This window comes from Theropithecus gelada, chromosome X, assembly GCF_003255815.1.
Source record: "Theropithecus gelada isolate Dixy chromosome X, Tgel_1.0, whole genome shotgun sequence".
NCBI classification, from domain to species: domain Eukaryota; kingdom Metazoa; phylum Chordata; class Mammalia; order Primates; family Cercopithecidae; genus Theropithecus; species Theropithecus gelada.
In genome coordinates, this window is record NC_037689.1 from 118725482 (window position 1) to 118744218 (window position 18737).

Consider the following 18737-nt stretch of genomic DNA (forward strand, 5'->3'; position numbering starts at 1 on the left):
GCTTTGTTTACCTACTTAAGCCTCAGCAATGGCGGGTGCCCCTCCCCCAGCCTCGCTGCTGCCTTGCGGTTAGATCTCAGACTGCTGTGCTAGCAATGAGGGAGGCTCCGTGGGCATGGGACCCTCCCGGCCAGGTGTGGGATATAATCTCCTGGTGTGCCTGTTTGCTTAAAGCGCAGTATTGGGGTGGGAGTTACCCGATTTTCCAGGTGTTGAGTGTCTGAGTTCCCCTGGCTAGGAAAAGGGATTCCCTTTCCCCTTGCACTTCCCAGGTGAGGCGATGCCTCGCCCTGCTTCAGCTCTCGCTGGTCGGACTGCAGCAGCTGACCAGCACCGATTGTCTGGCACTCCCTAGTGAGATGAACCCAGTACCTCAGTTGAAAATGCCGAAATCACCGGTCTTCTGTGTCGCTCGTGCTGGGAGTTGGAGACTGGAGCTGTTCCTATTCGGCCATCTTGCTCCGCCCTCCTACATCTACATGTTCTTAATTACCATTAATGACAATGGGAAAATATAAATATAAAATTCTACCTATAGGAAGCTGTTGATCTCAGGGGTAGGGTAAATCTGGCTTAATAATTCATTTCTTCTCTTGCCTCATGTGGAAGACGCTGAGATTGTCTTTAGAATCAAGTCAGTAGCATTTTTGAAAATGTATTTTAACTTTCTTGAAGAACTGGTTAGTTTTTTAAATAGTTTTTTTTCTATACTTTAAGTTCTAGGGTACATGTGCACAATGTGCAGGTTTATTATATAGGTATACATGTGCCATTTTGGTTTGCTGCACCCATCAACTTGTCATTTACATTAGGTGCTTCTCCTAATGCTATCCTTCCCCCAGCCCCCCCCACCCCCCGACAGGCCCCAGTGTGTGATGCTCCCCACCCTGTGTCCAAGTGTTCTCATTGTTCAATTCCCACCTATGAGTGAGAACATGCAGTGTTTGTTTTTTTTCTCCTTGTGACAGTTTGCTGAGAATGGTTTCCAGTTTCATCCTTGTCCTTGCAAAGGATATGAACTCATCCATTTTTATGGCTGCATAGTATTCCATGGTGTATATGTGCCACATTTTCTTAATGCAGTCTATCATTGATGGACATTTGGGTTGGTTCCAAGTCCTTGCTATTGTGAATATTGCCACAATAAACATACGTGTGCATGTGTCTTTATAACAGCATGATTTATAATCCTTTTGGTAAATACCCAGTAATGGGATTGCTGGGTCAAATGCTATTTCTCGTTCTAGATCCTTAAGGAATTGCCACACTGTCTTCCACAATGGTTGAACTAATTTACAGTCCCACCAACAGTGTAAAAGCATTCCTATTTCTCCACATCCTCTCCAGCACCTGTTGTTTCCTGACCTTTTAATGATTGCCATTCCAACTGGTGTGTGATGGTATCTCTGTGGTTTTGGTTTGCATTTCTCTGATGACCAGTGATGATGAACATTTTTTCATGTGTCTGTTGGCTGCATAAATGTCTTCTTTTGAGAAGTGTCTGTTCATATCCTTTGTCCACTCTTTGATGGGGTTGTTTTTTTCTTGTAAATTTGTTTAAGTTCTTTGCAGATTCTGAATATTAGCCCTTTGTCAGATGAGTAGATTGCAAAAATTTTCTCCCATTCTGTAGGTTGCCTGTTCACTCTGATGGTAGTTTCTTTTGCTGTGCAGAAGCTCTTTAGTTTAATTAGATCCCATTTGTCAATTTTGGCTTTTGCTGCCATTGCTTTTGGTGTTTTAGTCATGAAGTCTTTGCCCATGCCTCTGTCCTGAATGGTATTACCTAGGTTTTCTTGTAGGGTTTTTATGGTTTTAGGTCTAACATTTAAGCCTTTAAAAAACTCAGTAGCATTTCTGTATGCCAACACTGAACAATCTGTAAAAGAAATAAGAACAGTAATCCCATTTACAGTAGCCACTCATAAAACTAAATACCTAGGAATTAACTTAAGCAAGCAGTAGAAGATCTGTGTAATGAAAACTAAAATACATTGATAAAATAAATTGAAGAAGACACCAAAAAATGGAAAAATAATCCATATTTATGGATTGGAAAAATTAATATTGTTAAAATGTCCATACTACCCAAAGAAACCTACAGATTCAATGCTTATCCCTATGAAAATATAAATGACATTCTTCACAGAAATAGAAAAAACAAACATAAAATTTAAATGGAACTACAAAAGACCCAGAATAGCCAAAGCTATTGTAAGCAAAAGAACAAAACTGACTTTTCACATTACCTGACTTCAAATTACACTACAGAGCTATAGTAATCAAACCAGCATGGTGCTGGCATTAAAACAGACACAAAGACCAATGGAACAGAATAGAGAACTCAGACACAAATCCAGACACCTAAAGTGAACTCATTTTTGACAAAAGTGCCAAGAACATACACTGGGTAAAAGACATTCTTTTCCATAAATGTGCTGGGAAAACTGGATATCCATATGCACAATAATGAAACTGGACCTCTATCTCTCACTGTATACAAAAATCAAATGAAAATGGATTAAATACTTAAATTTAAGACCTCGAACTATAAAACTACTAAAAAATAAAATAAAATAAAATAAAATAAAATAAAATAAAATAACCGTAGGGAAAATCTCCAGGACATTCATCTGGGCAAAGATTTCTTGAGCACAGTCAGCCAAAGCAAAAATGAATAAATGGGTTTATACTAAGTTAAAAAGCTGCTGGCCAGGCATGGTGGCTCACACCTATAACCCCAGCATCTTGGGAGGCCAAGGCAGGCAGATCACCTGAGGTCAGGAGTTCAAGATCAGCCCAGTGAACATGGTGAAACCCTGTCTTTACTAAAAATACAAAATTGGCTGGGCGTAGTGATGCACACCTGTAATTCCAGCTACTCAGGAGGCTGAGGCAGGAGAATTGATTCAACCCTAGAGGTGGAGGTTTGCAGTGAGCCCAGATGGCACCACTGCACTCCAGCCTGGGTGACAAGAATGAAATTCTGTCTCAAAAAAAAAAAAAAAAAAAAAAAGATTCTGCACAGCAGAGAAAACAATTAATAAAGTGAAGCAACAACCCATAAAATGGGAGAAAATATTTGCAAACTACCCATCTGACAAAGGATTAATAAACAAAATACATAAGGAACTAAAACAAGTCTGTAGGAAAAAATCTGATCAAAAAGGGGAAAAGATTTGAAGATACATTTCTCAAAAGAAGACATACAAATAGCAAACAGGCATATGAAAAGGTACTCAACAGCGCTGATCATCAGAGAAATGCAAATCAGAACTACAATGAGATATCACCTTAACCCAGATAAAATGGCTTGTATCCAAAACACAGACAATAACAAATGCTGGTGAAGATGTGGAGAAAAGGGAACCCTTGTACGCTGTTGGTGGGATCTTAGTATAACCGCTATGGAGAACAGTTTGGAGGTTCCTCAAAACATTAAAAATTGAGCTACCATATGATCCAACAATCTAACTGTGGGGTATATACCCAAAGAAAGGAAATCAGCATATCAAAGAGATATTTGCACTCCTGTTTGTTGCAGCACTGTTTTCAACAACTAAGATTTGGATGCAATCTAAGTGTTCATTAACAGATGAATAGTTAAAGAAAATGTGGTTCATATACACAATGGAGTCCTATTTAGTCATAAAAAATAATGAGATTTAGTCGTTTGCAACAACATGGATGCAAGTGGAGACTATTAAATAAATCAGGCAAGAAAGACAAACATTTCATGTTCTCACTTGTTTGTGGGATGTAAAAATCAAAACAATTGAATTCATGGAGATTGAGAATAGAAGGATGATTACCAGAGTCTGAGAAGGGTAGGGTAGTAAGGGGCTGGAGGGGTTGGGGGGTGGAGGTGGAGGGGAGGTCAGGATGGTTAATGGATGCAAAAAAAACTAGAATGAATAAGACCTTCTCTTTGATAGCACAGTAGGGTTACTATAGTCAATTACAACTTAATTGTAGATTTAAAAATAACTAAAAGAGTGTCACTGGATTGTTTGGAATGCAAAGGATAAATGCTTGAGGGGATGGATACCCCATTCTACATTATGTGCTTATTTCACTTTGCATACCTGTGTCAGAACAGTTCATGTGCCCCATAAATATATACACCTAATATATACCCCAAAATTATGCAAAATGAAACATATAAAAATGCAAGAAATAAGTGTCTTTTAAAAGTATGAAAATAGAAAGCTTTTTCTTTTCTTTCTGTTATTTGTGTCTCATTTGCTGTCTTGCTGTCTCTCACATTCTGTGGTCGTTTTTCATTTCCTATTATAATTCCATGTAAAGAAAAAATAAACTTTTAAGTTATTAGCATGGGTTTTTACTATTTATCTTTATATTGTCACAATACCAATTTTAAATGCAAGCATATGCATTTAACTTGTATACAGAATCATCAAAATTACACAGTTTGCATTTTATAGCTCATGCATGCATATATTGCTTTTGCCACAACAGTGAAAACTTGCACAAAACTAAACTGTTTTAATTCATTTATTGATATATTCACATTCTATCAAGACTCTCTAGATTTGGCTTACTGATGAGTAAGGAAAGACTGAAGGAAAAGAAATTATGGCTTGCCCGATATTTTCCTTTCCATATCATCATTTTCCACATAAATGATTGGCTAATACAGGGAGGTAACACAAATAGGAAAGCATATGACAGTGTTCCTTGGTTGTCCATGTTTCTTACGATGTCATTACTTTCTTTCTGCATTCAAAGAAGAAATCAGTGTTTTGAAGCAAGAGTTTCTTTTTGCCTGTTTTGTACTTTTTTAAAGTGGAATTATCAGTATGAACTCTGGTATTTTTCACTGAATATTATGTTTGTGAGAGTCATCCATTTTGTATATATTTGTAGTTCATTCTTTTAGCTGTTTAGCATTTTTTTGTGTGAATATACTATAATTTATTCTATTCCTTATGGGCATTTGGCTAGTTTCCAGATTTGGGATATAGAGAGAATAAATATGGGGGACATTTGTTAGGAAGTTACTATAGAAATTGAAATTCAAACATGAAGTGGCAAGGGTTGCAAGGCATGGCTATCACACAGGAAAAAAAAGAAAACATAGATCTTATTCAGGTAGTACTTATAACTTCACAAAAGTCATGGGGAGAATTTGGTGTTATAATTTCAAGCAGGAACTGATGGAGCAGAGAAAAAATGGAAGCATGTTGTGCAGACATTGCAGGGTATCAACCACACCTTACAGAACCAGTGAACACTCATATTCTTTGCCTCTCCATTTTAAAAGGGTAGGTATGAGGGAGATTAATGGAAGAGGGGGAAAGAGATATTGTTGTTTCTTTAGCATTGTGACCAGGGTTCATTAAAGAACATGAAAGAGGTGTCCAGCAAACTTCAGCTTTAGATATTTGGTGCTGATATGGTTAGGCTTTGTATACCCACCCAAATCTCATCTTGAACAGTAATCGCCATAATCCCTACATGTCAAGAGAGAGACTAGGTGGAGGTAATTGGATCATGGGGTGATTTCCCCCATACTGTTCTCATGATAGTGAGTTCTCATGAGATCTCATGGTTTTATAAGGGGCTCTTCCCCCTTCACTCAGCACTTATTCTTACTTCCTGCCCCCTTGTGAAGAAGGTGCCTTGCTTTTGCCTTTGCCTTCTGCCATTATTGTAAGTTTCCTGAGGCATCCCCAGCCATGCTGAGCAGTCAGTTAATTAAACCTGTTTCCTTCATAAATTACCCAGTCTCAGGCAGTTCTTCATAGCAGTATGAAAATGGTCTACTATAGTAAATTGGTACTGGTAGAGTGGGGTACTGGTATAAAGATATCTGAAAATGTGGAAGTGACTTTGGAACTGGGTTACAGGCAGAGGTTGAAACAGTTTGGATGGCTCAGAGGATGACAGCAAGATGTGGGAAAGTTTGGAACTTCCTAGAGACTCGTTGAATGGCTTTGACCAAAATTCTGATAGTGATATGGACAATGAAGTCCAGGTTGAGGTGATCTCAGGTAGAGATGAGGAACCTGTAGGGAACTGGAATAAAGGTGACTCTTGCTATGCTCTAGCAAAGAGACTGGCAGCATTTTGTACCTGCCCTAGAGATCTGTAACTTGAGAGAGATGATTTAGGGTACCTGGTGGAAGAAATTTCTAAGCAGCAAAGCATTTAAGATGTGTCTTGGGTGCTATTGAAAGCATTTAGTTTTATGCATTTACAAAGAAATGGTTTGGAATGAGGACTTATGTTTAAGAAGGAATCCGATGATAAAAGTTTGGAAAATATGCAGCCTGACAATGTGGCTGGAAGAAAAAACATTTTCTGGGGACAAATTCAAGCAGGTTGCAGAAATTTGCATAAGTAACAAGGAGCAAGATGTTAATTGCCAAAACAAATGGGAAAATGTCCCCAGGGCATATCAGAGGTCTTCACAGCAGCCCCTCCCATCACAGACCTGGAGGCCTAGTAGGAAAAAATGGTTTTGTGGGCCGGGTCCAGGGCCTTGCTGCTTTGTGCAGTGTCAGGACTTGGTGCCCTGTGTCCCAGCTATGGGTAAAAAAGACCAATGTACAGCTCAGGCCACTGCTACAGAGGGTGCAAGCCCCAGGCCTGGGCAGATTACTTGTGGTGTTGGGCCTGTGGGTACACCAAAGTCAAGAATTGAGGTTTGGTAACCTCCAACTAGATTTCAGAGGATGTATGGAAATTCACGGATGTCCAGGCAGACGTTTGCTGCAGGGATGGGGCTCTCATGGAAAACCTCTGTTAGGGCAGTGCAGAAGGGAAATGTGGGATTGGCCCCCCACACAGAGTCCCACTGGGGCACTGCCTAGTGGAGCTGTAAGAAGAGGGCCACTGTTCTCCAGACCCCAGAATAGCAGATCCACCAACAGCTTGAATACACACTTGGAAAAGCCACAGACACTCAACACCAGTATGTGAAAGATGCTGGAAGGGGGCTGTACCCTGCAAAGCCACAGGGGCGGAGCTTGCCAAGGCCATGGGAGCCTACCTCTTGCATCAGTGTGACCTGGATGTGAGACATGGAATCAAAGGAGATCATTTCAGAGCTTTAAGATTTGACTGCCTCGCTGGATTTCGGATTTACGTGGGTCCTGCAACCCCTTTGTTTTGGCCAATTTCTCCCATTCAGAATGACTGTATTTACCCAATGCTTGTACCCCCATTGTATCGTGGAAGTAACTAATTTGCTTTTGATTTTACAGGCTCATAGGCAGAAGGGAATTACCTCATCTCAGATGTGACTTTGGACTTGGACTTTTGTGTTGATGTGGGAATGAATTAAGACTTTGGGGGATTGCTGGGAAGGCATGATTGGTTTTGAAATGTGAAAGGGACATGAGATTTGGGTAGGGCCAGGGGCAGAATGATATGGTTAGGCTTTGTGTCCCCATCCAAATCTCATCTTGAATTGTAATCCCCACAATCGCCATGTGTCAAGGGAGACACCTTGTGGAGGTGATTGGCTCATGGGGGCAAGTTCCCTCATGCTGATCTCATGATAATATGTGAGTTTTCATGAGATATCGTAGTTTATAAGAGGCTATTCCCCCTTCGCTTGGCATGTCTCTTTCCTGCCATCTTGTGAAGAAGGTGCCTTGTTTTTGCTTCACCTTCTGCCATTATTATAAGTTTCCCAAGGCCTCCCCAGCCATGCTGAACTGAGTCAATTAAATCTCTTTCCTTTGTAAATTACCCAGTCTTGGGCAGTTATTTATAGCAGTATGAAAATGGATTAATATAGGTGCTTTCTTATAAAATGGAATATGTATTCCTTAAATCTTGTTGTGCTTTCCAGAAGCACCATTTTTTCCCAGGATTTTTCCTAATAATTTTAGATATTCTGACAATAATGGCCAGACATGACACAGTAACTAGAAATAGGACATTTTCCACCTTAACTAATTAATAGCACAAAGTGCTAGAGCCTGGCTTCCTTATGCCAACCTAAGTATCCAGGAGACAGAACAATTGACAGGAAAAATTATAGATTTGGTTATCTTACTGGAAATTTGATTGTTATGCAGGTCAAGAAAAGGTATTTCCCAGTGACTGATGCACACTAATTATACCCTCTTCTCTTTATCTATAATGCCTTCATTCCTTTGTGTATTTGATGAACCAATACCCAATGTTATCTTATTTGTCAAGCTTTCCCTCACCCTTTTGACAGAATAGGTAACTTCCTACTTTTTTTATTACTTAGCATTTTTATACGTATCTGTCATAGAAGTCATGTTGTATTTGGGTTATACAGGTCAGATCCCAGCCTTGAGTTGTGTTCACCAAGTCATTCAGAAAAGTTTGGAGCCACTAAGAATCTGTTTGTATGTAGAATTAAGAGCTTCCTGGAAAATAACTTATGATAGAGGTAAAAGGAATGAAGTCAACTTTGGGAAGCCAAGGTGGGTGAATCACTTGAGTTTAGGAGTTCGAGACCAGCCTGGCCAACATGATGAAATCCTGTCTCTACTAAAAATACAAAAATTAGCTGTGTGTGGTGGTGGGTGCCTGTAGTCCAGGAGGCTGAGGCAGGAGATTTGCTTGAACCTGGGAGGCAGAGGTTGCAGTGAGCCAAGATCACACCACTGCACTCCAGCCTGGGCAACAGGGCAAGACTCTATCTCCAAAAAAAAAAAAAAAAAAAAAAAAGACAAAAAAGAAAAAAGTCAAGAATGTGAGCTCAGGATAAAGTATGTTCCTCAACCCTAGGAACCTAGGGGGTAATTCTAGAGGTAATATGTTATTACTCAGATCATTTTATTGCATGTCTGAAATAAGTGTGATTAAAATTCTCAAGAGCTGTTTCTTAATAATCAAATGAGCTCTTGAGAGTTTAAAAGGTTGGTAACACTGGTGGCAATTTAACATAGCTTTGGCATGGAGCATAGGTATCCATGGTATAGACATTAGTGCTGTACCCTTGGCACAGACTTGGAGCAGCTGATCATGGTATCTTTGGTTGGCTTCAGTCATGTGAATGCCATGTTTTGCTTTGGCAGCATTCAGGCATTGCCTTTACTAGCAGGGCAGGACAGGAGAAAAATATCAGATGCCACATGGTAGTTTGAGGTACCCACTAGGGGTCCATAACTCTTTGAGAGGAATTTTGGGGAAATAAGGGACCAGCTTGGAGTTCTGCAGAATAGATGCAGTTAGAGCCAGAGAAATGGAAAGAATGGTAAAAGTGAGTTTTAGCTAATTGTTTGCCCATATTTCTCCCTTACTGCAGTGGGGTTCGTTCATGGTAGGGAGTTTCTCAATGCCTTATTTGCTCACAATGGTTCCTTTCATCTCTACCCTTGTTACTGACTCACTGTAGGCACAATATATTTTACTATCTCATTGATTTGGAGTTTGATCATGTGATTTTGGCTGATGGAATGTTGGAATGTGAGTGGACATAATGGCCTGCTAATTCTTGGCCAGAGCCTGAAGAAATAACATGATTCCATACATTCCTCTTGGGTTTCTGACTTCTGCCATGAAAACTCCATGTCCCAATTATCCATTGGTCCTTCATCCTGGGTCCAGAGATGAAGAATGGAGCAAACCTGAACCTGACCTGAAACCTAGAGCCCAGTCTAGGTGAGATGAACCCAGCTGAGATCAGCCAAACTCCAGCTAACTCACAGACCCATGTACGTAAAAAATAATAATAATAAATGTTTTAAACTACTGAGATTTTGAAATAGTTTGTAATACAACATTGTTACAGCAGAAACCTGACTAAAACAAACCATATCTTGGCGCTTTTGTAGCCATAAAACCTAGCTGAATACCTAGCAAAAGGTGGATACTTCATCAATAGTTGAATTAGTGAAGGAAAGTCTTTACAAAGGCTAGTCTGATTATATTGTTGCACCTACTTCAATGATATTTCAGTTATTAGAGCAAGATGGAGTCAAATAAGCCAGTTATGGACCATTTTGTTCACTTCCAAACCAAGGCAGATGTCTCATAATATGTATCTTTCAACCCACAGAGTTGAAACTAGCCATAGGAAAAAATAATGACTTAATGCACAGTCACCCCACTCCAAAAGCACCCACCCCAAAAGCACTGTGTATGCCTTGTTGCTGACAGTTCAGAAGGACTATCTCTGCTTGTGGAGGTCAACTCTGAATAAAGCAAACAATCTTCCCTGTTACATTGTTGTAGTGTCTGTTTTCAGATTAGCTCTTAGGACCCCACTGGTTTGGAGTTTGGATACCAAGTGTTCTGGAGGAGATGGAAGTGGCATGTATTGGGGTTGGTAATAAGCAGGGAGAGGCAGTAGAAATGAAGAGGTGGTATAAAAGGGGTAGAAACTTAAAAAATTGTTGGGGGTTGGAAGGAGGAATTACATATGAGAATATGAGTGCCCATTGAGGATACTCTAAGCCAGGTGGTCCAGGGGTGGAAAGGAAGATAAGGTTTTACAATAAGAAAGAGTGATGCAGGCAAGCAGGTGGACTTGTTGCTGAAAAATGGAGGCCTTAGATGGTTATAGCAGATCAAACTAGCATGAGGATCTTGAAGGAAATATCACTTAGTAATTTCGGGCATTTTGCTGAGGCTTTGGTGACCCAAAGAATAATTTACTTTTGGGGAAAAGCAACATATTCTTGTTTCAAAACATTATTTTGAATAATAGTCCTTGAAAATAAAAGAAACTTTAAGCATCTGTTTTTGAATGTTCCTCTAATCTCAGGGAAAGGTCCTGCTTTCCAAAGTTTAAGTAGGATTTGGAACTCAGACAAAGTATGATTAATTTTCTTGCTGGGATAGAGCTTGGAATTACATCTTATTAGCCATTTGATTGTTTTAAAAATATCTACAGCATGTTATTTTCTTCTTATATCTTTGAAACTAAGAAACAAGGATAGAAAAATTGTGTCCGGATTAATAGAAGATATTATCTTGATTGTAGGATTTCTAAAATGAAATAACACCCAGCAGTCACAAGCAGGTTCTTTTAAGGGGTTTTTTTTTTTTTCACTTTGTTTAAACAATCACAGGATTTGAACAGTTATTTTTGTCTGAAGAATAATTTTATTGTGACTTACTGGACTTAGTAATGGATCATGAAAAAGGTGCTTATTAATGAGATTTTAATACTTTGGTATTTCTAATCAATGATGCTTAAAATATAAGAAAGGAATCAGATGTTACTTATCTTGGGCCAAGTTATTTCTTGAAAAGGCAATTAGTGATATTTTGTTGTGTATATTTTGATCAGAGTATGAAATCTTATGTCTCAGGGGTAAATAGTAGTTTACCAGTGGTTTCAAACATTGTTTAAGAGACAGTTAGTATCTAGGATCTCTTTCCAATCAATTCTATTGTTTCAGTTTGAAGAAGCAACAGATGGCTTTGGTCAACAATTTCACTGATACTCTTATTTAACAACTTTGTATCGAAGTGACAAACCGTGTTTGACTGGCTTTTTTGTTGTTTTCCTTCTTTTTCCTTTTCTTTCCTTCTTTTTAATTCCAGACATTATGTATACATAAATTTGAGTCTTTACCTTAAATTGTTCCCAAACTTCTTACCAGTTGGTCTTCCAAACCTCACCCCTGTACTTGCTTTCTGATAACCTATTTTAACCTTGATTTTGATTCTAAAGAGAATGTATTTTATTAACATGTCTTCCAAAAATCAAATATATATGTTCCTTTCTATCTTATTAAACAGAATAAAGACTTCAGATACAATTGTAGGTGTATACCATCTTTAAATAGGCCAAGCACACAAAAAGACAGGTTTACAAAATCAGTGAATAAATATTTGCTTTTAGCTGGAGATGGTATCTTTTTTTTTAAGTTTGCAGGTAAGAAATTTGAAATGCAGGGAAGATAAGTGATTTGCCTAAGATCTGGTAAGAAATTAATGAGCTCTTGACCCCAGTCTCTTTTTACATTTTATGATTTGAGTAACAAAATTCTATTTACATGCAACTCTCAGGGAAGTATATTGCCCAATGTGAAATACTACTGATTACAAATGCAACATAGAGAATACGGATCTGAGGTCTGAGTACAAAAAAGGAAGATTTCCAGAATCTTCTTTCCCCCCCAACCTAGTATTTCTCAACTGAATTTGTAGCCATTATTGCTTCAGTATAATGCTCTCTGTCTTTGTAGAAGAATATTGTTAGTCTGCTGTGAGAAGGCAAAAAGAATATATAGATGGCCAAATATCTGACTGCTTTTTGGATACTATTGTTTGGGCATGGTCCATTATCTAAGAATAAGGACATCATTCTCTTCCTCCTTGACCATTCCCCTCCATTGTCTCAAGTCCTAAGACACTTTATTACTTTACTTTTAAATTTAATATGCAGAGTTAGTTGAGAGTGTTCCTTCGGGTCTTTAATAATCTGGGAATGATGTCCAAAGTGAATTGAAAGCAAAAGGAATTCTAGCTAAGAGCACTGGGCAGATGTTTCATGTTTGTGTCTCTGATAGCATAAGCTTTGACCTTAGGTCTGTTCTTTTTAAATAAGTGAACATACTCACTCACTACATCAAGTTTTTGGTGTATAGTAGTAATAATGATGCTAGCCTTGGAAGAAATGTAAATTTAGACCTGCTATGATTTTTTGTTTTGTGGGATGACTATACTTGAATTATCTTTTACTATTTAATAATTTCTTTTTTTTATTTATTTTATTTTATTTTATTTATTTATTTATTTATTTATTTATTATTATACTTTAAGTTCTTTATATATCCATGACAGCTAAAACAAGCTATTTGGTTACGGTGTGTGTATATGTTTTTGCTTGTGAAAAGAACTCCATGTAACTACATTTCAGGAATGAGCAATTTAATAATCTAATGTTGACATTGTGTGCTTGATTTATCTGTTAGAGCCATTTTTCTTTTTCACTGAAATTTTAGTTACACTATCATCTAAATAAAATTAAAATACTTTTTGATTTAGTTGTGTATGTCCTTTAATGGATTTTAAGAGCAATGTGCTAATAATGGACTGACTTGTACTCTGGGAAGAAACAAAAGAAAATGTAATATAATTACAAAGAAATTTTGTCTGTTCAGATTGATCCTTAGTCCACACCTGATAACCTTTCCTCTTTGCTTTCCTCATGTGTGTATATGAGAGGCATTGGGTTTGTAAGGGGTTGTGAGGATGCTTGTGTTGTGGGGAATATATTTTGCAGTGGGGTGAGTGGTTCACAAAGAGGGGGAAGCTTCTAGATCTTTAAGATGTCTTCACTTTGCCTGTTTTACTGGCTTCTCAATGACACCAGCCCTGCTGATACTCTATGCATGTTTTAAGAGCTGCTTCCTCAGATAGGAAGAGTCAGAACTATCTCCTTTGTCAGAATGTGAGCCTTTGTTTTGGTTTGTTAGTGTCATTACAGTCGGTCCTCTATATCCATGGGTTCTGCATCCATGGATTCAACCAACTACAGATCGAAATATCTGAGGAAACAAAATTTAAAATAACACAACAATAAAAATAATACAAATAAACAATGCTGTATAACAACTATATAGCATTTACATTAGATATTAAAAGTAATCTAGAGATGATTTATATGGGAGGATGTACATAGACTATAGGCAAATCGTATGCCATTTTATATAAGGGACTTGAGCATCTGTGGATTTTGGTATGAGGTGGGTGGAGGGTGAGAGGCGTGGTCCTGGAACCAATCTTCCATGGATATGGAAGGATGACTAACTTGAACCTCAGTGTCCAGAAGAAATTTTGTTATTTGCTTTAGATTTCCTGGCTTGGAACAGGAAGTATCTTCTCTTTGAATTCAGGGCCCTTTGAGGATGTTCATCTCAGTCTTTACTTATCTATTTGACTTTACAGGCCAATAGGTCCAAGCCTGGAGCAGTTTTGCAACTGGCAGAAATGCTGGGGATGTGGGTTTTCTTCACATTTATGGTCATTGAGAAATTTTATCAAATGTATGATATACATGTTATGTATGTATATATATTATTTTGAAATAATAACTATTCCTCCTGTATGTCACTGTATAATAGAAGGTTACAATATGTATGTTTTTGTTTTAAGTTTCAGCAAAAAGGAGTGAAGGAGAGAAGAGAGGAGAGAAAAAAGTGGTTTACAGAAATGTACACTAGTATTTGTGTGTTTTAAGATTCTTAATATTCTTGTTAGAGAGTCAAATGGCTTCCCACAGTATGGATCCTTTCAGCTCTAAGTCTTTCAGGAGTAGCTATATTTAAATTACATTTTCATGTGTCAGGCATTTCATTTTTGCAACAGTGTTTGTTCCCTTTACTATTGCATGTAGAATATTTTTTCTTGGCTGGGTGCAGTGGCTCATGGCTGTAATCCCAGCACTTTGGGAGGCTTAGGTGGGTGGATCACGAAGTCAGGAGATCAAGACCATCCTGCATAACACAGTGAAACCCCGTCTCTACTAAAAATACAAAAAATTAGCTGGGTGTGGTGGCACGCGCCTGTAGTCCCAGCTACTCGGGAGGCTGAGGCAGGAAAATCGCTTGAACCTGGGAGGCAGAGGTTGTAGTCGCACCACTGCACTCCAGCCTGGACAAAAGAGTGAGATTCCATCTAAAAAAAAAGAAAATGTTCTGAGTTAAATCTCTCCCTTTGCCATGAATTGTTTATCTCTGTGTGAAACAGACCAGTCTGCTACATATCATACTGGTGACTGTTCCGGTTTCCCTCCTAAAAACTGGGATTAGTCAGTGCCCTTATAGAAATCAACACCTGAGAACCTGAAGTTGATGCTGGATGTGGAATCAATATGAGAGAGGGAATTAACATATATCAATCCTTAAACATCCCCTTCCCCAACCCATTCCCAATAAAATATCAACCCTTCCCAAATGTAGATTTTCAAATCTTGATGTGATTAATGGAAATAGGCAGTCTGCTTTACAGCATGTTCCTCTGGTGGAGGGAGGCTGACTCATGTCAGTTCAAGAATAAAAATAGGGAGCACTAATATCCACAGTTTTTATAGAATGTGCCCCCATGTTGTCACCCTTTTCTTCCCTCTGTTGCTTTTAAATCAAGCGATTTGCTCTCTCCTGGCCCTTCCCAAAAATTGTGCATTGAATAGGCAGATGTTAGGTTGAGCTTTGAGAGACCAGAAAGGTCACATTTGTACTTCAGCGATTTTCTCTAGCTTTGCAGTGCAGATGCCGGTTTATGAGTTAACAACTAGTAAACCTTCACTTACTGCAGTCGGATCTTAATTTTTAGTGTAGTTTAATACTTTTTTTTTTTTTTTAAAGAACTGTCATTTTCTTGATTTCTTATGGTATTTGACCTCTTGCCTGACTGCAGCTATTCACCTTCACCGCATCTGCATATTCAGACCAATTTATAAATGGGAAGGAGGTCACACCATACCCAACTCAAATAAAGCAACTGGATTGAGTTGTGATAATTTTGATAAGAAATGTGAGACAGGTATTGAAATTGGGAAAAACGTTCTTGGCTAATCTCCACACCTCTTGAACTTGTTCAAAGCTATTCTCAAAATAAATTATGAAGTCTCTTTCATAGGGAAGGGAGTTCTGCACCTATTATTTTCCTTTTTTGTGGCACCTCATTGTAATCTGATTTTGCCTATTCTGCTTGGGCGTCAGCTTCAGATCTGTTCTTATATTTATGTCTTCCTTCTTATATTATTTTTTGAGACAGAGTCTCGCTCTGTCACTCACGCTGGAGTGCAGTGGCACAATCTTGGCTCCCTGCAACCTCCGCCTCCCGGGTTCAAGCGATTTTCCTGTCTCGGCTTCCCGAGTAGCTGGGATTACAGGCGTGCACCACCATGTCTGGCTAATTTTTGTATTTTTAGTAGAGACAGGGTTTCACCATGTTGGCCAGGCTGGTCTTGAACTCCTTATCTCAGGCAATCTGTCTGCCTCAGCCTCCCAAGGTGCTGGGATTACAGGCATGAACCACCACGCCTGACTCTCTTATATTGTTATATATATTTGGTTTTTTTCCATTTATATTTCTGGAGAAGTCAGAGAATTTAGGCAGAATTATCTAAGGAAGTTGACGAAAAAGATACCCACAGTGCCACAGTGAGTCTCTTTTTTAGTCTTACCCACTCAAATATTAGAGACTAGTAAACTATCCATAGGTAATTTTACCCCTAGGAGATATACCAAACATTGTCTCTTTCTCCAAGACCTCTTTTTTTTTTTTTTTTTTTTGGTGAAACAGAGTTTCACTCTGTCGCCCAAGCTGGAGTGCAATGGCACAATCTCAACTCACTGTAGCTTCTACCTCCTAGGCTCAAGTGATGCCCCCACCTCAGCCTCCCAAGTAGCTGAGACTATAGGCATAAGCCATCATGCATGGCTTTTTTTTTTTTTTTTTTTTTGGTAGAGATAGATTTCATCATCTCTACAAAAGAGATCACTTGAGCTCAGGAGTTCAAGACCAGCCTGGGGAACCCTGATCTCAAATTCCTGAGCTCAAGCAATCTTCCCTCTTTGACCTCCCAAAGTGCTGGGATTACAGGCATGAGCCACTGCACCCAGCCTCCAAGACCTCTTAACTTTCTGAGATCTTGTTCTATAAGTTATTCCCACTATAAGTGATTTCAGTCTCCATTACGCCCTTTGTCCTATCCTGAAAGTATGTTTGAATAGCTTTGATTAAAAATAAAATTTCTGGGTGCTGGATTTTCAGATAAATAGTATACTATCTGTCTTTTCCAGTATAGTATAGTGGTTATAAGCTCAAACTTTGAAGTCAGATATCTTAGTTTGAATTCCAGCCATTCTAATTACAAACTGTGTGAACTTGGGTAAGTTACTTAATCTTTCTGTGCCTCAGTTTCCTCATTTGTAAAATGGGGGTAATAGTTGTACCTATTTCAGTGTTATTGAAGGATTAAATGAGTAAATATATGTAAAGCACAGAGAAGAATGTGGCACTCAGTAGCTCTATTTAAGTATGTGTTGTTATTATGTCCTTAGACATAAACTTCACTATTCCAATTCATATTTGTCCACAGTACTTACCACATTCCAACATACTATATGATTTATTTACTAACTTATTAGCTTTGTTTTCTACTACCTTTCCTTTCCTCTGCTACATTATAAGCTCTATAAGAACAGAAATTTTTATTGTTTTGTTCATTGCTGTATATCCTCAGTGCCTAGCACATAGTAAGTGCTCAATAAATATTTGTTGAATGAATGCATTGTAATCTGGACTTTTCTCTCACCAGTCTATGGGAATTACTCTGGCAGAGGTCACCACAACTACAGAACATCTTAATATCTCTCTCTCCCTTATTACAATATCTAATCAGTGATGATGCAAGGTTAATTGTATTGGGAAGTATCTCTCAAATCCATCTCTGTCCTGCCAGTTTCACTGTCACTACTTTCTCTTGTCCTGGCCATCATCTGTTTCCTTAGTCTTGCAGTGGACCCCTAATAATTTTTTCTTTATTCATTTTTGCCTTCTTTCAATCCATTCTCCATATAGCAGCTAAAGAAAGTTTTTAAAAATATAATTCAGATGATACCATGCTTTTTCTATAAACCTTTTATTAGCCTTTTGTTGTCCTACAGAGTAAAATCAAAGATCATTCCATGGTCTAAATGAAACTGTAAAATCTAGTTCTTTACAGAATGAAACTGTAAAATCTGGTTCTGTTTAACTTCAAAAAGTTAAACAGTTACCATATGATACAGCAATTCCACTTTTAGGTATGTACCCAAGAGATTGAAACATATGTCTACACAAAAACTTGTACACAAGTATTCATGGAAGCATTATTAATAATAGACAAAAGAAGAAACAACCAAAATGTCTATCAACTGATAAATGTGTAAACAAATGTGGTATATCCATAACATATCCAAAAGAATATTATTCATCAATAAGAAATAATGCAGTATTGACACATGCTACAGTAAATCTCACAAACATTGTGCCTTGTGAAAGGAGCCAGACACAAAAGGCCACACATCACATAATTCAATTTTTATGAAATATACACAATAGGAGATACCATAGAGACAAAAATAGAATTAGTGGTCTTCAGGGTTTGGGAGGAAGGGAAGTGGCTGCTAATGGGTATAAGATTTTTGGGGGGAAGGAGCAAGATGGCCGAATAGGAACAGCTCCGGTCTCCAACTCCCAGCACGAGCGACACAGAAGACCGGTGATTTCGGCATTTTCAACTGAGGTACTGGGTTCATCTCACTGGGGAGTGCCGGACGATCGGTGCTGGTCAGCTGCTGCAGCCCGACCAGCGAGAGCTGAAGCAGGGCGAGGCATGGCCTCACCTGGGAAGCGCAAGGGGGAAGGGAATCCCTTTTCCTAGCCAGGGGAACTGAGACACACAACACCTGGAAAATTGGGTAACTCCCACCCCAATACTGCACTTTAAGCAAACAGGCACACCAGGAGATCATATCCCACACCTGGCCGGGAGGGTCCCACACCCACGGAGCCTCCCTCATTGCTAGCACAGCAGTCTGTGATCTACCGGCAAGGCAGCAGCCAGGCTGGGGGAGGGGCACCCGCCATTGCTGAGGCTTAAGTAGGTAAACAAAGCTGCTGGGAAGCTCGAACTGGGTGGAGCTCACAGCAGCTCAAGGAAACCTGCCTGTCTCTGTAGACTCCACCTCTGGGGACAGGGCACAGTAAACAATAAACGCAGCAGAAGCCTCAGCAGACGCAAACGACTCTGTCTGACAGCTTTGAAGAGAGCAGTGGAT